This window comes from Phocoena phocoena, chromosome 18 (assembly GCF_963924675.1).
Source record: "Phocoena phocoena chromosome 18, mPhoPho1.1, whole genome shotgun sequence".
In the NCBI taxonomy this organism is placed as follows: domain Eukaryota; kingdom Metazoa; phylum Chordata; class Mammalia; order Artiodactyla; family Phocoenidae; genus Phocoena; species Phocoena phocoena.
This window is the reverse complement of record NC_089236.1, coordinates 34,948,568-34,974,053: the sequence shown is the minus strand read 5'-3', so window position 1 is coordinate 34,974,053 and position 25,486 is coordinate 34,948,568. Positions and strand designations below refer to the sequence as shown.

Below are 25,486 nucleotides of genomic sequence, written 5' to 3'. Positions count from 1 at the left end.
CCCAGTGTCCAGTCAGGGGCAGCCCCACCTCACACACATGCTCAGCGCCAACAGCAGTGCTCCATCTGGCCTCCACTCCTTTCTGGCTTTGCCCCCCAGGGCCATGGCTCAAAGTCAGACTATGGTCTGGGAAGCTCTCCTTCACTATCCCCCTATTCTTTTTATAAACGCTTATCCCCCCTGAAGGTCTGTAAACAAAGCAAGAACAGGACTCATGTCCCCTCAGGCTATTCAGTGGACAGAAATAAGGGCAGCAGTATTAGCTAGCAATCAGAACAGCAATCACTCTCATCTAGACTTAGCCGTTCCCTGCCCAGGTATATACCCTGGAGAAACACACATGTTCTAGGAAAAAACTATGAGAATGTTTATAGCAAAAATAACTTAACAGGAAAACACGGGAAACAGCCCAAATTTCCATCAGCAGAATTAATACAGCAGGATACGAAGAGAGTGGAATATTCAATAGTGAAAAATAGATGAGCTACACACATTAGCATAGATCAACTTCTCATGATTTTTAAAAACATCAAAAGAATGGGATACAATTCCACTCACGGAACCATTCTGAAACAAGCTCAAACGATGTATTGCATAGGGTACATGTTTTTAAAAACTGGTAGCTAAAAATGAGGGAAGAGTAAACACAAAATTGAGGACAGTTTTCTCTAGGGTGGAAAGGCTAGGTCAAGGAGGTTGACACAAGGCTGTTAGTGCTGCTGGGAATTGTTCTGTCTCTTAAGCAAGATGGTAGGTACACAGGTGTTGTATTTTTCACGTTTTACTAACTCTGAAATCAGAATGGTCCTACAATCACCGTGGCAGTTGTGATGAAGCTATTGCCAATGCCTTTCTCTTTTTTTCATGTTTATTTAAGCACAAAAGTGATGTCAGAAAGGCTTGGCATCTTTAAGTTACATTTATTTAAGGTAAAGTACAAGAACACTTGTTTGGTTATTAGGAAAAGAAGGAACGATATGCCTATTTTACAGATGAGAACACTAAGGCTCAGAGAAGGTAACCTGCTCCAGTCGCACAATGGGATCTTTGCAGAACAGTGATCCACCAGCCCACTTCTTTATGCAAAGCCCTGTCTGTAGTATGCGAAGGAAGCAAGCAAACAAGCCTGAGATAGGACCAGCACAAGAACCCGAGGCACCAGCATTCTTACCATCATGTCCCAAGACTACAGAGATGAGCATCAATTTCACTAGATTCAGAGGAGGGAGGGGTGGGGGATGGGAGCCGGTTTTCGAACTTCAGTGAGCTCACAGCTCTTAGCTGGCCTTATCTCGAGAGCATCCAGACCACCCTTGAGCTGTGTCTGGCTCCCAGGCTTCTACCTCTAGCCTCTGGCATGACCCAGGCTGCAGCCATAAACAGGGTCCCACCTGGAATTCCAGTGTTCACTCCTGGAACATCCAGCATCCAGTCCTCCTCCAGCCACTAATTTAACATTTGAATGCCCTGCTCAGAAGGGTTTCTCCATACCAAATCTTCAGGAACTTTTTTCTTCTTGGGGCTCCAAAACCAAATCCTTAAACCTCACATGAGGGAGATTATTTGTTAGGTCAGAGCATCCTTGTAGATTGGACCTTCAGTTTGTGACTTCCACAGACTTCATCACGGGAGGGTGGGGAGAGGTCTCTTCTGTTGGTGGAGGGAATGGTGGGCACTTGGTGGGGAGCACTGACGAGAAAGGGAGACAGCCCAAGACCTACACATATGCACTGTTTCCTCTGGCCAAACAAGGTTCCTGACCCCAGGATTAACCCAGAGCTTCCGAGAAGACTAGGAGCTGCAGGGAGACACAATTAATGGTTTACTCTCCACCAGCTTTTCCTTGGACCCAAGGTGGAGAAATTACAAAAAGATTACATCACATTCCTTTGATCTTATGATTTCCACACAGGCAAGTGCAGGTAAATACTAGTCTGAAGGAAGAAAGTGCATTAAAAACACGTGCAGAGGGACTTCCCAGGTGGCGCAGTGGTGAAGAATCCGCCTGCCATTGCAGCGGACCCGGGTTCGAGCCTTGGTCCAGGAAGATCCCACATGCCACGGAGCAACTAAGCCCGCGAGCCACAACTACTGAAGCCCGCACGCCTAGAGCCCGTGCTCCACAGCAAGAAAAGCCACCGCAACGAGAAGCCCGCGCACCACAACGAAGAGTAGCCCCCGCTTGCCGCAACTAGAGAAAGCCACGTGCAGCAACGAAGACCCAATGAAGCCAAAATTAATTTATTTAAAAAAAAAACAAAAACACGTGCATAGCCCTTAGCTGTTTATAAAGTTCTTGAATGTGTGTGCCCCCTTCTGATTCTCACATCTTTCCATTTTGCAGATAAGCAAACAGAAATTCAGAGCATTTAAAGGACTTGCTCAAGGTGGGAGGTGATGGTGCAGAGAGGGAGCTACCTCAGTGCAACAACATTCAGACAGTGTGCCAACCCCGTCCCACACAGAGGTACACAGATGGTGGAGGAGACAGGACAGCACGAGTAATTATCACAACTCTGAATGACAAATACAATGAGAGGCGTGTGTTTGGGGACTGGATCTATTCAAAGGAGGGGTTCTGGGGCATGGGAAGGAGTTGTGGGTTATGGAAGGCTTCACAGGGGAATTGGCACTTTTAAGGATGAACAGGGCTCAGCCAGGTGAAGGAAGTATGAGGAGCAAGGGTACAGGTGGGGGAAGGGTGGGAGATGATCAGGCCACAGGAAAGAGCGTGTGCAAAGTACAAAGGCTTGAAACACCACGGTGTGTTGAGCAACTACAAGTATTTCAGTACTATTGGTTGGAGGGCAAGAGAGGAGGGACGTGAGGCTGGAGGATCAGGCAGCTGGGTCTTGGGGAGCCTGGGGTACTATTTGAGTGTCTGGGACTTGGGGAACCACTGAAGGCCAGCGTCTGATGGCAGTAAGATCTCTCTGGCCCCAGGGTGGAGAGTTGATGGGCAGGGGGCTGTCTGGAGACACGGGGTCCTCCAGGAAGCCACTGCATTAATCCTGGCAGAGTCGGGGAGCCCCGAACCTGGGTGACACTGGGGAGACAGAAGGGGTCAGAGTCGGGAGGTGTTGAAGAGATGGAACAGGACAATTTTCCAGCCCACATCCTGAAAGACGGGGAGCTCATGGTGTAGGTCTGGCCCTCATCTAAAGGAAGTGGAACTGACAAAAGTGGAGGCGACTATTGGTCAGTAGAGTGGGTGGCCAGAAGAGAGGCTCACGGGAAAGCAAGGAGTAATGTGTTAAGATAGAAAACAACAGCTGCTAGACAGCTAAAGGTAAAACAGCAGGATAAGGCAACTAAGGCGGGCAGTGGGGCTTCAGCACTTGGAGAGGGGCAGAGCCCCTGAGCAGTTCCTTGTTTACCTGGGCAGTACTTCCCACAGAGCCCTCCTCCCATGGGCAAAGGGTCGCCCCAGAGAGCCCCTTGTGGCCACATGCTGGTACTGCAGGTTGGCGCTTGAATGAGGGGAGTCAGCACTGAGGCTGAGTCACCATGACCCTTTCCCTTTGTCACACTACAATTAGTCTAATGCCAACCCCAAAGGTGTGAGCTAGGGGAGGTGAGGGGTTCTGGGCAATGAGGATGTGTCTCAGCCAGGCGGCATGGCTCCAGGCCCCTGGCAGTGGAGTGGCAGAGTTGGAAATGGCTGAAAGGTCCCTGAGAGGCTGGGGATCCGGACCCAAGGGGACAATGAGTGACCACCAAGAACAGGGGTGGAGTTAGTGCCAGGGTCCCTCTGCAGCATTGAAGTCATTTGAGAAATAACTGTTGAGCACCTACTGTGGGCAAGATAGGAAATCAGGGACCATTAGGATGTTCACATACACACACACACACACATGCTTGTAACACAAATCACAGTGTGGTAGTGGCCTCAGTGTATAGAAAGAGGCTTCACAGAGAAGTGGAGGGCTTAGCACAGGGATGGCAGGCTGAGTGCTCTGGCAGAGGGAATGGCGTGATGGAGAGAGAGAAGGGCTTGGGAGATGTTCATAGATGACAGACAAGTGCAGTGTGCGCAGGGTGTAATGTGCTCAGGAGAAAGAGTGGGGTGTTCGGTGGGAAATGAGGCTAGAAATAGAAGTAAGGCCACAGCATAGAGGAGGGACCCAGAATGCTGCACAACTCCCCTGAACCCCATGATCTTCATTACTGCAAATGGGACCTGTAACCCAGGGGTAAGGGGTGTGCACAGTTGGTTTCTCAAAGAGCAGAAGGGCAAGGGAAGCCTAGACTCTTCCCCTTTGCCAGTTCAGAGAACGTGAAATGGATAATGGAGGCCCATGGCTTCCCACACTCTCTCTGAGAGGACATTATCCCACAGGTGTGCTGAGGTTGATACCCCTCATCCTGGGAGCACCTGGAGGACCAGGCCACTTGGCTTTGGCTGCCAGGAGCCCCATCTGGTACCCCAGTGTGTGCCATTCCAATGTTGTCATTTTCTGCATGTGCCATGGCCTGTGAAAGTTTGGGAAACATCTTTCTAGATATGCACATGCATGTACATGATACAGTTTGCAGGTGAACTGTGAGTGCAGCAGCAAGGAGCTGCTGAGAATTACCTTCCCTGGAGAGCTAGCCTGCTCCCCACAGCTTCAGCTGATGCTCACGTCACCCCTCTTTTCTTTTCCCACTGACACTTTCACAGTCCCAGGACCCTGCCATAATGCAATATACACTGGTTCAAGGGAAAAACAAGAATATATTGCTTTTCATAAAACTAAATTAGTTTTTTAAAGATCTATCCTTGGCTTTGAGATCATATCCTGCCTCCTCGTTTCTTAACGTTTTATTCTGAAGTGCAGTTGACCCTTAAACAACACGAGTTTGAACTGCTCGGGTCCACTTAAACTTGAATTTTTTTTACTAAATACAGACTACAGTACTACACAATCCGTGGTTGGTTGCACCCGCAGATGTGGAACCGAGGATTCAGAGGGCCAACTGTAAAGTTATATACGGATTTTCACCTGGGGGCGGGGAGGTTCCTAACCCCTATGTTGTTCAATGGTCAATTTATAACATTCATGCAGGAAAGTGTGCCGTCGTAAGCATACCACTCGATGACATTTCACAAGATAAGCAACCCCACGAAACTAGCACCTGGCGAAGAATCAGAACATCACTGTAACTCTGGAAGTGCCCCCTTGCAGTCACTCAAGGGTAACCACTACCCTAGCTTCCAACACCATAGATGAATGTTGTTTGCTTTTCGACTTTACATAGTGGACTCACATAGTATGTACTCTTTGACTCTGGTTTCTTTCCCTTAACATTATATTTATCAGGTTTGTGCATGACTTTCCTGGCGATCATCCATTTATTTTCACTGCTATACAGTATTCCAGTAGTGTGATACTACAACTTGTTATTGATTTAAGTTATTATCAGTTTTGGGCTATTAAAAATAGTGCTATTATGAACATTTATATACAGATCTGTTGGTAAAAATATACATGAACTTCTGTTCGGTATATACATAGGAATGGAATTGAATATATGCATATGTTCAGCTTCTGATTATACTTCCAAGCTATTGTCCTTCCAAAATGACTGTGGAAATAATAATTCCCACCAGGAATGTATTAAAGTCCTGGTTGTTCCACATCCTTGCCAACATTTGATACTGTTTAGCTCTTTCCTTTTAGCCATTCAGGTGGGATACAGTGACTTTTCTCCCTTTTTCATGATAAAAATATACTTAAAAATATATAATTGGGCTTCCCTGGTGGCACAGTGGTTGAGAGTCTGCCTGCCGATGCAGGGGACGTGGGTTTGTGCCCCGGTCCGGGAAGATCCCACATGCCGCGGAGTGGCTGGGCCCGTGAGCCATGGCCACTGAGCCTGCGTGTCCGGAGGCTGTGCTCCGCACCGGGAGAGGCCACAACAGTAAGAGGCCCACGTAACTATATATATATATATATATATATATATATATATATAAAATATGGTGACCTACAGAAAATGGTAGTTTTGTTGTAATGTCCTTAATAGGCAAAATTTAAAGTTGGTTTCCAAATTAAGTTTGAAATTTCACACATCTCTGAAATCTTTAAAGTCTTGTTTATACATTTTTAAGGATTTTTCATTGCAAGGAAGCTTATATTTTTAAACATCCCCTACCATCCTGTGCCAGTAGCTTTTGCTTTATAACAAACTACCCCAAAGCTTTGTGGCTTAAAACAACAGTCATTTTCTCATATTTTATAGATTCTTCTACATGAGAAATCTGCGTAAGACTCAGTGGGGTGAATCCTCTCCTTCTCATGGTTATCAAGAGAGGTTGGTCAGTAGTCTGGCCTGGAGAGTCAAAAGTAGCTTCATCCACGTATCTGGTGCCTTGAGGGAAATGGCTGGAAGGTGGGCCTCAGCTGGGACTGTCAACGGGAATGCCTACATGTGGCCTCTCCAGCATGATGGTCTCAGGTAGTCAGATGGCTTCCCTCAGATCAAGTGACCCAAGATAACCAAGTGGAAGCTGCTTCTGACTGAGCCTCAGAAGAGTCACCCAGCGTAACTTCTACCACATTCTGTGGTTACAAGCAAGTCATAAGGCCAGGCCAGATTTGAAGGGAGAGGAACTAGACTCCACCTCTTGACAGGGAAATGGCAAGATCACGATGTAAAAGAACATGGCAGGTGGCAATATCATTGTGCCCCTCTATGGAAAATACAGTTTGCCACTTCCCAACCCTACCCCCATCCTAACAAAGTAAACCTGGCCCGGATGTGCCCGAGGAGCCCTGAGGTAACTGTGGTGGCCCCCTTAGCCCCCACGCTTATGCTCTTCCCTCTTCCCCATTTTCACTTTATTTTCCTACTCCGCTCTCTTCCTCTCCCCTATCAGTTAGCTAAACTCACAAGGACTCCCCCTGAACCTTCCTTAGTCCCTTCCTCCCCATCTCTCCCCACATACCTTCAGGCTCTTTGTCCTCTCAGTGATAGATTACTGGAACACCTAGAACCATATCCGGTCAGGCCAGAAGGATCTTGACTAATCCCACGTGCACTTTACAGATGAGGAAGTTGAGGCCTAGAGAGGAAAGGGACTTTCCCAAGGACTTTCTTCAAGTAAGTAGCAGAGTTCCGGCTAGTGCAGCACAAAATACAGCCTCTAATGGGTCTTAAAGAAGATCAACACTTGCTTTCCACTTTGGACTTCCTGAAACTAAAGCCACTCGTTTCTGTTTCATGTTCATTGCCTCACCATCACAATGTCCTTTTGGCCTCTTGGTTCAGGAGCGAAATCAATGCTGGCAGGCTTCTGTGCCCAGAGAGGCCTGTCCCAGCCCTGGCCTGGGTCTCAGCCTTCAGAGATGGATGGGGGGAGGGGGGAACACAGATACGGCAAGTTGGGATCCATATAACCAGCCCCCCTGCAACCACCTCCTTGTACCCCAGACACAACTAGCTTCTTTTGAACCCAAAGTCCAAGAATTCTCTGAATTCAAGAATCAAGTAGCAGCCAGTTTTGAAATTTTCTGGGCATCCAGGATTTAACTTAAGGTGGTGATGACTGAAGTCAGGCTGAGGATAAATTGGAGGTGATGTAAATCAAGAAGACAAAACTCTTAAGGCCAGGTCCAAGAGACAACAACTCTGTTACATTAAAGTCTATTTCCTCCATTCACTTCAAACAAGCAGACTATGGGGCCCAGAGTAGGGATCCCAGGCTGGGCTATCAGACATCCCATAGCATCAGCAGCTGGATCTTCTATTTTTTTGGCCATGCCTCGAGGCATGTGGGATCCTAGTTCCCCAGCCAGGGACTGAACCCTTGCCCCCTGCAGTGGGAGCACGGAGTCCCAACCACTGGACTGCCAGGGAATTCCCAGCAGCTTGATCTTGAGGGATGAGCAAGGGCTGGAGAAAAAGCAGGCGGCTGGCATGTTGCTCTGGGATCTGAGCAGTAATGATGTGGAGAACAGCCTGCTAAGAAGCCTCTCAGAACTCCTTGTAATCCATCAGCCCAGTGCTTTCGGCCACAGAGAGCAGTTCTGCAAGTCGGTGATAAGCTGAGAGTGGGACACAGGTGTACTGTCAGGGAAGTCACCTTAGGCCAACAGTGAGAGTCCTCAAGGCTGTCTGAGTGCCCGGGACAGAGGGAGAAGTGGCATCTGTGGAGGACTCTGTTGAGAAGAAGGGATTGAAGTAATTCTTTTCAATTGGTACAGCCTGTAACCTCCTTTAGGGGAGTGGCCATGTCTTATTGTTTCTGAGTCCCCAGGTGCAGCACACATATTAAAGGCTCCATAAATGTTTGTTATAAAGACCTACAGTCACCAGTCCATCCGTCATTCTCCTGCATCCAGGCACAGTGGTGACCTTCCACAGTCCATGCTCCCCTCCTTCCAGCAGCCCTCTGCCAGCTCTAAGTGATGGGAGGCCCAGGACATGGAGAGAGACCATTAATAATGTTCAGTCCCTTCTTGCTCGCAATGCCAGGCCCTCCCCAGGGGCCCTCTATAGGGAGTGGTAGAAACGAGTCACGAAGGGTCCCATGCCTTTCTTTCTTGCTGGGGTCCCTTTCTCCAGCCAAACGAATACAGGAGCCATTTCTTTTCCTTCATACCGCCCTGCTGGAGGGAGAAAAAAAAAAAAGGAACCATCATCAGCTAACAGTGTTATTTCCTAGCCTGTGGTTGGCCAGAGCCCATGCCTGGCCCTTGTCCACATGGTCTGCTGCTGTGGCTGCATCAGCTTGAGTAGAAATTGTATGAGCAGCTGCCACACTGGGCACAGGGCCAAGAAATTAGCAGCCCACCCCGTGTTTCTCTCCAAGTTCTGCAATCTTTTTCACTGCATCTTATTTGGGGCTGCCGCATATGATAATGTTTGTATCGATTGAGTCCTTCCTCTCAGACAGCTGCTGTTCTAAGACCTCTATAGGGATTATTGTGTTTAGTTCTTTCTCCACAGCTCTACGAAGTAGGCAATGTTATTCCCATTCTACAGATGAAGAAGCTGAGGCACAGATGAGTTCACATACCTTACCCAAGATCCCCAGTGGTGAAGCCAGGATTAAATCCGAAGGGGTCTGACACCAAAGTCCACACTCCTGACCCCACCATGGGCTGACTCCATGGAGTGCATGGCCTTAGAAGGTATCAGACCCTGCACTATGGAGAGTGGCCAGCCTACAGCCAGCAGTCAATCAACTCCGCGGCTTAGAGACACGTGTGGTACTTAGGACAGTGGGCACTGCACCAGGTGCCAGCCTCCCCCGGCTGTGAGGGCCACTCCACCTCCCTCTGCTCCTCTGCCAGGCAGCACCCTTCACTCAGGTTCGAGAGTGTCGTGGCCACCGGGGAAATGAGTGGTATTTGCGGACAGGGTAGCTTGCTCCTTCTTCTGGAAAAACAACCCAAATTCCTGTCCTGCTGTCATCTGTCTCATCTGGAACCACTTTAAAATCTGTCATCTGCGCTTTCAGGCTGTGACACCTCAAAGACCCAAGGGATGACTTTCCAGACCCCAGCAAGAAACCCCGGTCTAACACCTGCCTGGTGAGAGAGGATGGAAATGGCTCCTGGGAAACCCGCCTGGCCACACGCTCTCTAGGACCGTTAGCTTGCTAGCTAACAAATGTCCACCGTGTGCCATCCTAACTGGCCACGCAGTGCTCGCCACCAACTTGCCTCTACTTACCCACCCACTCTTGCTCCTTCTTCCCTCTTCCCTTTGTCCCCGCCCCATGGGCTGTCTCCGTCTCCACTGAAACGCTCTGTCTCACTGGGACCTTCCACATCTGCTCCCACCCCTTCCCCCAGCTTCACTCCCTTCTGACCTTCACTCAGATCTGTGGATGCCTCCTCCCACCGGCCCACGCTGAGGATCTGCAGGCCAAGGGGACGATGGAACCTCCTGCCTACAAGTCAGGGCTGCCGCGCTCTCTCTAGGGATGACGCTGCCTCCCTCATCACCCCCCTGGGGCACAAAAGCTGAGTCATTTTGCGTTAATTCCCTGGGTTGCTTTCAGCGGCATGCTAATTTATGCAAACTGAACGCAAATGAGTATAGAAAGCTATGTGACCCTGGATTTACTGGAAATCAGCAGCTCCCCAGATGGTAAGACTTAGGCAAATTCTGGAATCTACTTCCCAAGAGAAATTTAAAAATAGAGTGGTTTCCAGTTGGGGTTTGGGGAGGGATGTGGCTGGAAGTCATTCAGAGAAAGAAGCACAGTCTGGGTTCCCTGTCATTAGTAAGTGACCCAGCAAAAGTCAGAGGAAGAGAAAGCATCTGGCTGCCAAGGCTTCCCCTCTTCTCCTCGCCTGGCTCTGAGCTCTGGTTCAGCCCCATGCCCTGCCAAAACTTCCCAACGGGGTACACAGTAGAGGGCAGAGCACCCAGGGCATTACTGCATCTCTGAAACAAGGCATTATTTATGTCCCACTCCCCATGACAACACTCTGCTATTCTCCTCTCTTCTTGCATCTCCTACATTGACCCCCTTCTACTTGTCCTCATTGGGTATGGCTGGTCAAGTGAACAGAATGTTCTTCAACCTGGCCAGAGTGGTTAAGCAGCAGTCTGGATGTTCCAATAAAGAAGACCTCAGAGCATAGCTCTGGGGTAGGTCAACTCAGGCATGAAGGCTTAGGCACCTCATTTGCAGGAGGACCATTCCAAGAAAGGACAGGAGAGAAGAAGGTGGCCCCAGAAGCAACAGCTTCCGTCATTCTGCCCCTAGGCTGGGAGGTGCTGAGTAACTCCCAAAGGTAGAAACTGATGTTTTCTTAAAAGATTTCAAGAGAAGAAAATATTTTTTCCAACAGACTACTAAGCGTCATCAGAATGTTTTTACTTATATTAACATAATTGCTTGGTGCTGCCATGGAAGTCATTTTCTTCTGGTTCTTTCCTCCAGGTAACTAGAGTACAGATGCTTCTGGTTTTTAAGGTAATACTCCAGCAAACCCTTAACACATGTCATGAAAAGACCTTAAGACAAACTCCCCCAAGATTCAGGGACCGCCTCACTGCTTTGCTGAAAGGAGATGATCCAAACTGAACCCTCCACTCCAGGGGACAGGAGCTGTGTTCTCATCTGTGTTCCCCTAACTTGGTAGAAAGTTTGTTGAAGGCCAAAACTTTCAACTAGTCAGTACTTGGGGCTACTCAGAGGAAAGAAAACATGCTCTTCTATATATTTAAAAGGGAAGGGCACACTGTGTATCAAGCATGTTATATATATATTATATCTTTTAAGTCTTACAACTATCCCAATAGATGTGTATCATTCCCATTGTACAGATGAAGAAACTAAGGCTAAGAGTTAAAGGCATTTGCCCAAGGTCACAGAGCTGATGAATGGGTCTGGCAGAACCTTCTACTGCTCATTAGTATCCATTTTCTCCTTTTCTTTCTAGGCACGTCTTAAACTCTATTTCCTGGTCCTCTTGCTATTAGGCTGACTGCACTACTGAATTCTGCCAGTGAAATAGGGACAGAAGTGATTTTACCACTTCCGGTCCTAGTGCATAAAAACTTTGGTCCATCATGCCCTTTTAATCACTATCTGGATGACCCAGGGCACCAGGAAGCCATAAAGATGGGAGGAGCTTGCTCCCTGAGTGACTACATGGAACAGAGCACCCTTCACCTTGTCCTCTGCTACCTGCACTGGACTGTGACTTGGATGAGGTAAACCTTCACCGTGTTAATCCACTAAGAGTTTAGTTTGTCCTGACAGCATGGTGAAGGCAAGATCTAAAACCAAATCCATCAGACTCTAAAGACCATCCTCTCTCATTAAGACATATTGCCACAAATACGGCAGAAATATAAAAGCCCATCCATAAAATATTATCTAACCCCACAGTTCACCTCTCTCCCACCATGCCTCTCCCACAAACAAGAATTAGATTCCTAAAGATTTTAGAGGCAATTGGGTAAAGAAAAACATAAAATCAAGCAAGCAATCGACAAATATTTGTTGACTGCACACTACCTGCTAAGCAGTGGCCATGAGACCCAGAGGACAATTAACGAAAGCAAGAAAAGGCCTTTTGACTCAGCTGTTTTCCTTACATCTCTGCTGTGCGAAGAGGGTATCATGCCTGTGGAATTCTGCGGCATCCACAGGCATGTCCAGACCTATTTCTTAAATTCACCAGGAATGAAGAAAGAAGAGTCTGCCAAGGTTCAGAATATGCTAGTCATTTTCCTGATTCAGTAAAACTGCCTTGATTTAGTGTTCATTGCTTCCAAGCCTGTCCTCTCTGACAGGTGGCTGGGATGAAACTGATTGCCACACTATCTTGGAAGCCAATTCATGAAGAATGGAGACAAAACTGGCAGGAGGGTACTGTTTAGCCGTGAGGAACTGAATGGTTACTTGAAGAAACATTTTACCATATCTGTATATATCAATAGGCACTACAGGAGCTCTGCTGGGGAACAGTAATAACTGCTGCCATTAACTGAGAGCTTAGTTTGTACATAGGTTGACCCTATAATTTATCATCCAAACTGAGCAATTGTGAAAGTTGGGAGAGCTATTAATAATTTCACCAGGACAAGGGTAAACTAGAATATCCCAAGCAAACTGGGATGTATGATCACTCTATCCAAAACCCTGAGCCAAATGGGCTTCAAATTCAGACTTTTAAAAGATTTTATAGGTAATACTGTACTTGCGTGTGTATCACACACACATACAAATACCCTAGAGGGATCCAGGGCAGCACCTCATGATCAAACATTATATTTCTGCAGCAGATATATGAATATTCACAAGAGGGATAAACAGACACTTCAGGTCAAATTTTGCCAGCCAATGATTTCTGAAAAATACTTGTTTTCAGAAAATTTTTTCTTCAAATTGTGGCAAGGGCTTGTGGACCTGTACCAAGAGCTTCAAGTACTTTCCATAGTGTGGCAGAGATATTAGCTGTCCCACTGTAAAGGTCCTCCCCTTCTTTGATAGTAGGTAAGTGCACCCATGGTGGTCTGGAATAAAGACTATGTTTCCCAGTGTTCCTTGAAGCTAGGTGTGTTCATGTGACTGAGCTGTAGCCAATGAGATTTGTAAGTGGAAAGATGTGATCAGGACAACCCACAAGTACAGGTACAGATGTACCTGTTGTTGACAGAGGGCATCCATTCTGATTAATTGAAATCATGTTGTAAATACCTTGAAAATTACTTCTGGTGTGCAAAAACTTCTAGGAAGTCTCTTTAGAGAGATGGGTATGCTCTTCTCCCCCCCTCTCCTCCTTCCTCCTGGCTGGAGTGTGGACATGATGGTTGGACCTTGAGCATCCACATCACTTTTGACCATGAAGCTGAGGGCCACAGCGTCTGATGAACCAGAAAGCTGGTAGGATCTTGGGTCTGGATAATTCCCTGGATGGCCCACCTCTGGACTTTTTATGTGAGAAAATAAAACCTTTTTGATTTATGGCACAATTCATCTGTTACTCCCAAAGAAACCTGTATTCTAGGATTTGCTCTTGGCCATGCCTCAAACTCTCAGATGGTGATCATGTTTATTCCTCATTCAAAGGCCTGCAAGTGGGCCGCGGTGGCTCTGCTTCAGACCGCGGGTCGCGTTCACATCTGCTCCACGCGTCTCTGAATTCTGGGACTAGTGGACGCTCAGGACGTGCTCTGTGTCAGGGTGAAGCTCAACCATACGAGCACATTTACAGCTTCTGCTAATGTTATGCTCCATTCCTTTGGCCAAAACAAGTCACAGGACAGCCCAACGTCAAGGGCAGGGGACAAGGATAAAATGAACACCTGCAGGTGATCATCTACAGAACTGACACACGTGTGACCCCGTCCTACGGCCGCACACGCAGCAGGGGCTTCCAGGCATCACTCCTAGCATCGCAGCGAGCCAGCCGCTTCTCCTGATCACTTCCCATAATTCCTGGTATGCTGCCCTCCCCGCCCCTAACCCCCAGAGGGCACCACCAAGGGGAGAGCCACAGGACAAGATGTCCTTCTGTTTGGTGTCCCCTCTCTGTGCTCTCCTCAAAACCACACACCAGGCTACGCCAGCGCACCTGAGGGAGAGGTTACGTGGGGGGCCCTCCTACCTCACATCTGTGTCTGTCTCCCAGGGGCCTCCTTCTTTCGAACCTCCTCCGAGAGTTTCCACCCTGTGTTGTGCGCAGGCCCTGCCCCACAACCAGGGAGAGCGAGGGGACTTCTGGAAACGTCCTCAGCAGAGTAAGGAAGTGCATTTCCCACAAACTTCTCCTCGGGCCTTACTGTGCAACCCCAGGTCCCACCTCCGTCAAATAGTAGCTGTTTGAGGAGAGGTTTAAGTAAATTAGCCTTAGGCACACCTGAAAGTCTGAAAGAAAATACTGAGAGAAGCTGGGGGGAGGGGGTGGATGCCCACTCAGCCAGTGTGTTGCCCACTTAGCCAGTAGGGAGCTGGGTTTGAGGGAAGAACAGATGGGCAGATTTTTGCCACTAACTGGCGGTGTGACCGTCGGCAACCCCTTTTCCAGGCCTCCATGTCTTTCTTTGTTAAAAGAGGGGGTTATTCTTGATGGCAGTTCTGACAGGTTGTGACCTAAGCGGGAGGGAAGAGCCAGAGGGTGGGTGTCTGGAAGGACACACAAGGTGAGGCCCAGAGAGCTGGGCTAGCATGAGGCTGAAGTTCATGTCCTTTGGCCCTTTTCAAATTGTAACGCCCACCAAGCTCAGCCCTTACCTGCCTCTGGGACCCATTCAGGGCCATGGTCTAAGGTCACAAAAAATGTCCCCAGCAGGGGGATCCATCTGCACTGACTACAGTATGATGACACCCCTGGGTGTTGTAGCAGCTCTGGCCTCAGTGCTCACCGCTCCCTGCCTTAAGGTCCAGCAACTCTAAACTACCTTTAGTTCCCAGCACACACCTGGTGACTTTTGGCCTCCAGGCTCTTACTTGCACAGTCCCCTCTCCCTGGGATACCACTGTCTCTTGATCTCCTGTCCCCCACCCCACCTTTCCCGGCCAATGCCTCCTCATCCTTTGCAATTCAGCTTCATCCCCACCCAGGTTCAGTGCTCCTGTAATCCTTCATCATTGCACTCACTACTATCTGCTTGTGTAACTGTCCTGCCCTACTAGACTCTGAGCTTCTTGAGGAAACAAACCATGTCTTATACGTTTTCTTTCATGCTCTTTATCTTTCATAGCACCTGACACATGACAAATGAGCAATCTATGATTGATGAATGAATGAACAAATGAACGAACAAACTGGGAAAGAAAAAAGCTGGAAGGAATGTCATCCACAGATGGTAAAGACTACCTTTAGCTTCCCACCCCTTCTATTTGCTACACACATCATATCTGTAGTCCATGGAAATCATGCTGAATCAACACCAGAGGCGGCCTTTAAGCCAGGAGAAAGAGATCGCCAAGGGAAGAAGCACTGTGTCTGACTGGAGGAAAATAAAGGCCTTGCCTTAATGATGGTGGGGGAGAGAGTGAGTTTGGGGTGCGAGGTCTAGAAGGGGCAGGACAGTCAGGAAAGGAGTCTTTGAAGAAAGCAGGCCTTTACGGGATCATTGAGAAGGTTGGGTTTGGTGGGCAGATGGAAACTGAGCTGTCACACATCCATGGCTGCACCTGGGCAAGGAGCAGGCTCTGAGGAGGAAATCTGAGTGTGTGAGGGGTATGTGAGGGCAGAGTGAGAACTTGGCAGAAGGAGGGTGGGCTCCCCTTCTCCCCTCTCTCACTCCTTTTTGGCTGTGCAGGGTTGCCTCAGTCCTGGTGATGTGAGCACGGGGGTCAATCCCTTCCGTGGAGCTCCTGGTAAGAGACTTCATGATGGTCCCTCAGGATGCTACTTAGTGGACCTGATAAGCGGCGGGGCAGGGGGTGGGGTTTAAAGAAGATGATTAAAATTGCATAGTGATTAGATATGAATATTCTAGTCAGGAGTTTTATTGATAAGAGAATGTTTCTTTTTAGATGATGTGACAACCACCATTGTTGAGTTTCTCCACCAAGGTTGAGTGTGCACCGGGAGGAAAGATATTAAGTATCTGAAGCGTCTAAATTGTAGTGGATGTAGGAAAGGACATTTGATGTGCCCTAAGCTGACGATCCCCAACCCCATGGGCCCCCAAGAAGAGGGGACCTCGTCTGTCCCTAAGTGTAAGCATGAATCGAACCCTGAAGCCTCTCGCAAAGAGGTCACTTAGCACCAATTAAAATCCAGGCCATTACCTCAGCAGACTCCGTGGCTTCGTCCTCTCCAGAAGCAGGAACAGCCGGCACAGGATTCTCAACGCTGACTGGACTGGCAACAGAACCGAATTTCACTTCAGCGCACATCGCAGGAGGCCGGTGCCGACTGGAGACACGGTTTGTGCTGTGTGCGCAGGTGCGAGTGTGCGCATGCGCAGGTGCCAGAGTGAGCATGCGCACGTACGAGTGTGCGCATGCGCAACTGCGAGTGTGCGTTTGCTCATCACTAGATGTTCGCGTTCTTGTCGCATCCTTTCCATCATCCCGTACTCGGGTCTCCGCATTCAGGGCTCATGAAACAGGGCTGTGTAAACTTGTATTCAACTAATTTTTTATTTTATTTTTTTTTTTTTGTGGTACGCGGGCCTCTCACTGTTGTGGCCTCTCCCGTTGCGGAGCACAGGCTCCGGACGCGCAGGCTCAGCGGCCATGGCTTTTGGTCCTAGCCGCTCCGAGGCATGTGGGATCTTCCCGGACCGGGGCATGAACCCGTGTCCCCTGCATCGGCAGGCCGACTCTCAACCACTGCGCCACTAGGGAAGCCCTCAACTCATTTTAATTGAAGGTCCTGCGGATGACCAGAAATTTTGCCTCAATTCAACAGAACTTGTAAAATGCAAGAACACCTGCTTCTCTCCGCCTAACCAACTCAACCCATCGCCAAGTCACTGGAGAAGTAACCTGGGCCCCTCAGGAGCCTCTGCTCCTATCAGTGTCTTATCTGGGTGGGGGGCAGGGGCGGGGGGGGGTACGGGGCTGCAGAAAAGACCCAAGGGAGAAGCAGCTGCAGTTAAGGCCCTGAGATCAAACTTCTCCCCAGTCCAGCTTCCTCAGAGATGATGTTCCTTCTAATGTTTGTTGTTTGTTTTAACCATATTCTTCTAATTCCTTGAAGTTGCGAACAGCTAACCACACTGCCAACTTGCCTGACATAAACAGATATTAGTGTTGTAAATAAATTGAACTTACCCAACAGTTAATAAGACTTGCAAAATGATATGGAGCATATAGTCATTACTTTGTTTCCTGGTAATTAATCATGGTGGAAATAAATAAGCCCAACCACTGCTTCCCAAGGACTGCATCTCCCAAGCCACAGGCTTCACAGAGGCTTTTCTAATTCCTGGATATTAGCTGTGCTGTCTGGCTTTGTGTTGGCTGTGTAGCCTCCAACTCCTCTTTCCTATTGGATGAGAATCTCCCATTGGATAAGGTCTTGGTAAGTGGCTACTTTGGAGACTAAAGAGGCCAGGTGCTCCTCTCTGCACCCAGGTGTCCAGGTCATAGGCCTGAACCCCACCCTGATTCAATATGATACTTCTGCCAAGACTTGTCTTGAACAAGTGATGAAAAGCACAGAGGCACTAGAATTCTTTCCCAGTGATGAGGGGTCTGTATCAGGCCATTCTGGCTGAAAAGCATTTATTTCAAAAGCTCCTGCTATTTTCTGCCTATTTCCTCCAGGCCCCACCCTATATTTTCCTCCCAATAAATTCCCTTTTTGGTTACAACAGCCAGACACTGTTTCTTTCTCCTGAAAGCATTCCCATTGTAACCCACCAAACAGCTGCTCCAAACCTTTCTTGCTAACAGAATCCCAAGTTTTCAATTGTTCATACATCCATCAGGCCCAAGTAGATGTATCGTGATTGGTCCATCCCATCCCTTTTTCCAGTGATTGGTTTAAGATTAGACCTGTGACCGAGTTGTGACCAGAGACCCAAAAAGAAGCTACTAGAGTTCTGAGAAAGATTTTCCTCACTGATTGCACCCTTACTGCTTTTCTTCCTGCTTGAGAAGCTGCTACGTGAGAATGGAAGCTTGGAGCCACTGCAGCCATCTTGCCACCATGAGGGAAGACAGCGGCAGCCATGAAGAAGGCAGAGAGAGAAGGTGGAAGAGCCTGAGTCCTCGATGATCTCTCAGAGATTCCACACCAGTCCTGGGATCACCTCCCTCTGATCTGCAGGTTTGCTGTGATGAATCAGCCCGATCATTTAGTTCTTTATTCCAAGTGTTTTGTTATTTGCAGCTGAAACATCCTGATATACTGATTCATTAAATTTCACAGGGTTCATACACACACACACACACACACACACACATACACTCACAGACACACATACACTCACAGGCACCCATGCACACACACACAGGCACCCATGCATACACACACACAGAGGCACCCGTACATATACATACACACAAACATTCACAGGCACCCATACACATACACACACAGGCACCCATGCATACACACACACACACACACACACACCCCATCACCCTGGGCTCTACTTTCCAGCTCCTGGAGCCCAGGGATCTCTTGTTTCCCCACTGGCCTGGCAATGAGGTCCTCTTCCTCTCACAGATGAGTACTCTTTGTGGTTTCTGGTTGGTTTCATGCCCTCTATTTTGCTCTACTTCACAATTTTTCTTACAGCTGTGCTTGGACCAAAGAGAGCTTGAGGAAAGGCTAGAAATTAACTTTTGTACATACAATCTGCAAAGCTGCAGAAGAGTGAACCAAGCCTAGCAGGAATGTCAGCCATGGACAGCAGCCAGCTGGCTGAAATGCCAGTGTGCTGTGATTTCTTCACAGGCTTCAGAAAGACCCCTACACCCCACTCAAAATCATACTTCCTTTGTGTGGGAAATCAGTGCTGAAATTCCACAATTAGAGATACAGTGTAAATATTTCTGGGACGCAAAATGCCCCATAGAACTCTTCAAGGTGGATGACTTTTTTATGATCCTTTCAAGAGGGCAGACATTGAGAGAAGTATGAGTGGGGTGATGGTTAATTTTATGAGTCAACTTGGCTCAGCCACAGGATGCCCAGATATCTGATCAAACATTATTCCGGGTGTTTCTGTGAGGGTGTTTTTGAATGAGTTTAACATTTTAATTGGTAGACTTTGAGCAAAGGAGATTGCCCTTCATAATATGGGTGGGCCTCATCCAATCAGTTGAAGGCCCGAATAGAGCAAAAGACCAGCCTCTCTCAGGTAAGAGAGAATTCTCCAACTGACTGCCTTCGGAATTCATCTGCAACATTGGCTTATCCAGAGTCTACAGCAGATGGCCTTCAGACTGGATCTAGCATTGGTGCTCCTGGGTCTTCAGCCTGCCAGCTCAGCAGATTTCTGAGTTGCCAGCTTCCATAATTGCATGAGCCAATTCATGTATATATACATACATTCTATATATAAATCTGTTCCTCTGGAGAACCTTGACTGAGTAGACCAGTGTATTGTTGGGTTGAGGGTAGCATCAAAAAATTCCTTTTTTTTTTTTTTTTTTACCTAGGATAGTAACTCTGAACAACACTGAACACTCTGAACAACTCTGAACAACACTGAACAACTCTGAACAACACTCTGTTCTGTTGACAGAGCATACCCTGGGGAGCAAGAGGGTGGTGGGGACAGTGATGTTCCATCCGAGGGGAAGAGTTGAGAGAGGGAAAGGGCAGGGAAGAGGGTGGTGGGGTGCGTCAGGCCATAGTGTGGAGGACCTGAACCGTCAGGGTGAGGAGTGTGTAGTTACATTAGTAGTGGCCACTGGGGAGTCACTGGAGGTTCCTGAGGAAGAGAGTGACATAATCCAAAAGCTAAATCTGGTGGCACTGTGGAGAGGGATTGAACAGGAGCACTGATGTCAGGGAGCCCAGGGAAAACATAACGAAAGGCTGAACTTGGGCATGAAGAGATAGTAGAAAGTTCACGCGAGGAAGGAACAGAATAGAATCCAGGTGACCAGACCACCAAGGACATGTAGGAGGAATGCTAACTCCAGTAAGGGAACTAGAAAGTGAGGCCAGGGAGCTGGTTTCTGGGGAAGAAGTACTGAGTGTAAGGTACTTGTAGGTCGTCCAATTAGAGATACTATTGGAATTACTTTTGACTGACACATATTGAGAACATACTCTCTTCTGGGTACCATGTTAAGCCCTTCACACTCATTATCTCATTTAATCCTCACAGCATCCCATTGGGTAGATATTATTATCCCCCTTTTACAGATGAGGAAACTGAGACTGTGAGAAGTTAAGTACATCCCAAGTTCCCACAGCTAGTAAGAGCCCAGGCTCGTTACTCCAAAGCTCCCAACCACCTCTAGGCTCTGGCAATTGCACAAGAGGTTAGAAGCCAGTCCACGGCCACAGAGATGATGGTGGGGAGAGTCTTAGGAATGTCCTGGGACCTCCAGGAAATTGGGAGGAGGAAAGGAAGAGAAGAACTAGTCTTTATCGAATACCCTTAGACAAGTCACTTCACTGTCACCATCCATCAGTTAGCCTTTAATCAGACCTCAATTCAGCAGGATTTGAGTGGGGTTTGGAATTGGTATTGATGTCCCACTACAACTCACTAGCCACAGTGCCATTACCTGAATGTGAAAGAGATCCCTTGCTCCTTCCACTTTCCAACTCAAATTCCCAACTTCTTTTCTAATCAATACTTCTTTTCTGGTTGTGAGTGACAGGCAGAACTTTGAAGCAAAATCTGGACAGCAGATGCAGAGGTGGTGCCAGGGTCGGGGGAGCAATTTTGGTGGTCACTGTACTTTTCAGTTATTACTCGGGAGCTGCAGAGGTAGTCTCGGATGGAGAGGCATTGAAGAGACAAGAGGGTAGACAGGATGGAACGTAGATAGAGGAAGAGGGGAGATGCTGGAGACAGAAACAGGGAAGGAAGGCTCGAGGGAGCTGGGGCCAAGGAAGCATTTACCCTTTCTCTGTCCTCACTTTTATCCCCCAGTATCCCCACACTGGGCTTCTTGACTCCCTTTTCATCTTCTAAAAGAAAAAAAACTCAAGAAAACAAACTGAAACCAAGTTGATCTCCTCCCCTTCCAAGCCAGTTCTATGGCCGCAGCTGTCAGTGGTACCTTCTCTTGGTCCCCCGGGGCACTATCTTCCATGCTTCCTCCTTCCCCATCCCACATCCCTTCAGGAGCCAAGTTCAGCGTAATTAACCTCAAAAAGTTCTCCATCAGGCCTTTTCTGTGACCCCATGAGAAAGGGGGTGAGCCTCGGGAGCCTGGAGGAAAGCTCTGACTCATCCACCCCCCGCCACTCAGAGCCTGATGAGGAGAGGGAGGGATGGGTGGGAGGTCACCCACCTTCAGTCCTTCCCCCTTCAAGTCTGTCTTCCTCACCGGGGCCTGTGCTCCCAGGGCCCAGCACATTCTGGGTTCCTGACTAGTGTTTGCAGAATGAATAAATATAAATGAAGGAACATGAAACAAAAGGTGCTGGGCTTCCCTGTTGGCGCAGTGGTTGAGAGTCCGCCTGCCGATGCAGGAGACATGGGTTTGTGCCCCGGTCCGGGAAGATCCCACATGCTGTGGAGCAGCTGGGCCCGTGAGCCATGGCTGCTGAGCCTGCGCGTCCGGAGCCTGTCCTCCGCAACGGGAGAGGCCACAACAGTGAGAGGCCCGCGTACCACAAAAAAAAAAGAGGGACTTCCCTGGTGGCGCAGTGGTTAACAATCCGCCTGCCAATGCAGGGAACATGGGTTCGTTCCGTGGTCCGGGAAGATCCCACATGTCACAGAGCAAGTAAGCCACCGCAATGAGAAGCCCGCACACCACAATGAAGAATAGTCCCTTTTCGCTGAAACTAGAGAAAGCCCGTGCACAGCAACGGGGACCCAACACAGCCAAAAATAAATAAATAGAGGAATCCATGAATTATGAGATTTAGCACGTAACAGACATCATCTCAGATTGTAATTGGTCATTTTTTTCTTTTTGAACCAAGTTCTGTAGAGCTGAAACTCCTACATAAAGTTCTCATTTCTGAAGTCTTACCATATTTTATTTTCTACCTAACAATCCATCTACATGTTCAAAACAACCATAGCCACTTCTATGCCTGACAGGGAGAGCCATCTTGGAGCCATTCTAATTATGTGACATTACCCTATACACAAAACACTCGAATACATGGATAATAGATATAAGCCAAGCTATAATACCCCAAAAGGAGAATATATACAAATACATATATGTGTGTCTAAATAAGACTTGAGAAATATACTTAACTGTATAATATGAAAATTTTTAAGACAAATATGTTTGAAGAAATAAAATTTCATAACTCCCTGTAATAGTCTACAAAGGAGGTTTCACTGCCATCTGATCTTGTAAATGTAGAGCTGGGAGACTTCTCCCAAGTAATACCATCCACGCTATAGGTTCTTTTGTCATACCTGTGGAATAATCGTAATATATGGTATTATTCCTGACGTTATTGCATGGAACCATGTAAGAAAGAAGTGATTTAAAATCCTATAGGTAATTGCAGGATATATAGCTTTGCTAAGATTAATTCACATAACATGCAATTCACCCATTTAAGTGTGTAGTCCAATGGTTTTTAGTATACTTATTGAGTCATGCAACCATCACGCGATTTTAGAATATTTTCATCACCCAAAGAAGAAACACCTGAACCATGAGCAGTCACTCCTTGTTTCCACCCAATTCCCCCGGTCCTTAAACCACCACTAGTTTACTTACTGTCCCTATGCACTTGCCTACTCATCACATTTCATATAAATTGAGTCATATAATATGTGATCTTCCCTGACTGGCTTCTTTCACTTAGCATAATATTTTCAGGGTTCATTCATGCTGTAGCATGTATTGTTACTTCATTCCATTTTATTGACAAATAATATATCATTGTATAGATGTACCACATTTGTGTTTATCCATTTACCAGTTGATGAACATTTGGCTTGTTTATGCTCAAGGTATTATGAATAGTGATGTTGTGGACATTCATATACCAATTGTGGTGGATATGTTTTTATTTCTCTTGGGTATATAACCTGGAGTGGAATTGCTGGGTCATATGGTAATCCTATATTTAGCACATTGAGGAAATGCCAGACTGTTTCCCAAAGAGGCCATACTTATACCAGCAGTGTATAATGGTTGGTTTCAATTTTTCCACATCCTTGCCAACACTTGTTAACATCTTCCTTTTTAAATTTTAGCAATCCTAGTAGATAGGAAGTGGCATTTCATTGTGGCTTTAATTTGCATTTCCCTGATGGCTAATGATGTTGAGCATCTTCTCATGTGATTATTGGACATTTGTATATTTTACTTGGAGAAATGTCTATTCAGATCCTTTGCCCATTTTTTAAAGTTGAGTTTCTTTTATTGAGTTGTAAATATTCCTTGCGTATGTAGATACAAATTATTTACTACATGTGATTTGCAAATACTTCCCCATTCTGCGAGTTGTCTTTTCACTTCTTGACAGTATACCTTAAAGAACAAACATTTTATTTGGTTAAGTCCAATTTATTTGTTTCTTTGGTCATTACTTGTGCTTTTGGTATCTTATCTAATAAGGTTTTTGCCTAACTCAAAGTCAAGATTTACTCTTATGTTTTCTTCTAAGAATTTTATATTTTTACCTCTTTTAGTTAGGTCTATTTTGAGTTAATTTTTTAGTAAATTTGAGTTAATATTGTGTATCCTGTGATGAAGGGGCAGGTGAATACCCAGCTATCCCAGCAATACTTGTTGAAAAGACTGTTCTTTCCCTGATTGAATTATCTCCATACCCTTGTTCAAGTCAACTGACTATAAAAGTGAGGGTTAATTCATGGATTCCCTATTCTGTTTCACTGACTTTTAGGTCTATATACCAGCGTCATGCTGTCTCGGTTACTGTAGCTTCATAATAAGGTTTGAAATTAGGAAGTGCGAGTCTTCCAACTTTGCTCTTCTTAAAGATTGGATTTAAGGTTACTTAGCCAAAATATCCTCTTATCAATTTAAGATTTCTGGTGTAGAGGGAGATTAAAAATAAAAACTTCCTTCAAATGGATATTTGCTAGTAGATTATAATTAAGCACCAATTTTTAAAAATAGCTAGACAAAGAGAAAGGAAAAGAGAAATTTGGAAGATGCATACTCTCTTGAGTGCAAGTGAGCATTCAGAGCCAACAACTGAGTTAGCAGTAGGACTCATAAGAACCTCAGAGTTTACAATTGACACATGTTCCTATCCCATGCTGTATAACCAGATGAGAAAAATTATCCAGTGATTCTTGCCATTTTCATGCTATTTCTACTTCTGAATGTCTACATTTAATCATTCAAAAACCCTAGGAACATCTCTAATGAAAAAAGTCAAAGTGATTGGATAGGTTTCCAAAAAGCAGAATTACTTTGTAAGAACAGATCACCCAACTAATTTTTTAAGAGTTTTCTCTTTTGCATCTTCTCCTCTGGCTTTTTCATGAGTGTGTGATATTAAATCATAAGCAGTTTCCACTTGGAGCAGTTTATGGCTCACATCAGCACAGAGGGTAAGACCAGTTTCATATGGAAGAATGGAAGTAATATAGCCAGGCCAGATTTCCAGTCTGCAAATAAGTTAGATGTGGGTGTCAAGATCCCAGCTCTGGACGTAAAGCCAGGTATTAGGGAACCTAAACTCACTGTCTAAAATTGATGCTTTTAGAGTCAGTTTTAATCTCCTATTTTTAATAATCACTGGTCTTTGGAAGGACCTTCAAAAGATTTTTACCAGATGTGCTAGTTATAAGTAATACATCATCTTTGTTAAACCATTTTTGTTATCACCTATGGGCTTAAACTATTATATATACTCATATGTGAGGATATATATGATATATACATATGTAAATTATATACACGTATACCAAGGAGTAATACATACACATAGACACAAGTGTTATGATTGACAATATTTTCAGAGAAATTACCCAAGTAATCAACCAACCTACCTGCTCAATCTGAAGACCCATAAAGGACTTTGGGGCATTAGTGTGAAGAGGGCTTCCTTTTGCGTTTTGTGTATGTGTGTTATTTGCTTTGATACTGTGGTTAGGCTAAAGTAGCACTATTCTGGGCTTTCATCTTTGGCAACTTTTTTCTCACCAAGCAGCTTTTTTATTGGGTTGACACCAAATGAGTATTTGCCTGATTCTTCATGTCCTGATTCTTTAACTATTTTCCTAGTTTGGACAGCCACAAATTTGGTTAGTATTTGGTAATTTCACCCTTCAATGTGGACACACTTGAAGTGAAGTGAACTCCCACCACACTGATGGCAGACTCCATCTGAGCATGCTCAAAAGAGCACAGAAGGTTGTCCAGGGGGAGGGTACTAGCAGAGGCTGATTGACAGTATCTGTGTTGTAGACCAACTTAAGGGCAAACACATACAGTTCTTATGCTTTCCTGCTCCTGATAGTAGGCAATGGCAGGCTC

At 46.5% G+C, this 25,486-nt stretch overlaps 1 pseudogene; it reads left to right on the top strand.

Moving 5' to 3' along the window:
* Window positions 1-25,486, top strand: part of LOC136137536 (centrosomal protein of 78 kDa-like) — a 157,851-nt pseudogene that overhangs the window by 82,930 nt on the left and 49,435 nt on the right.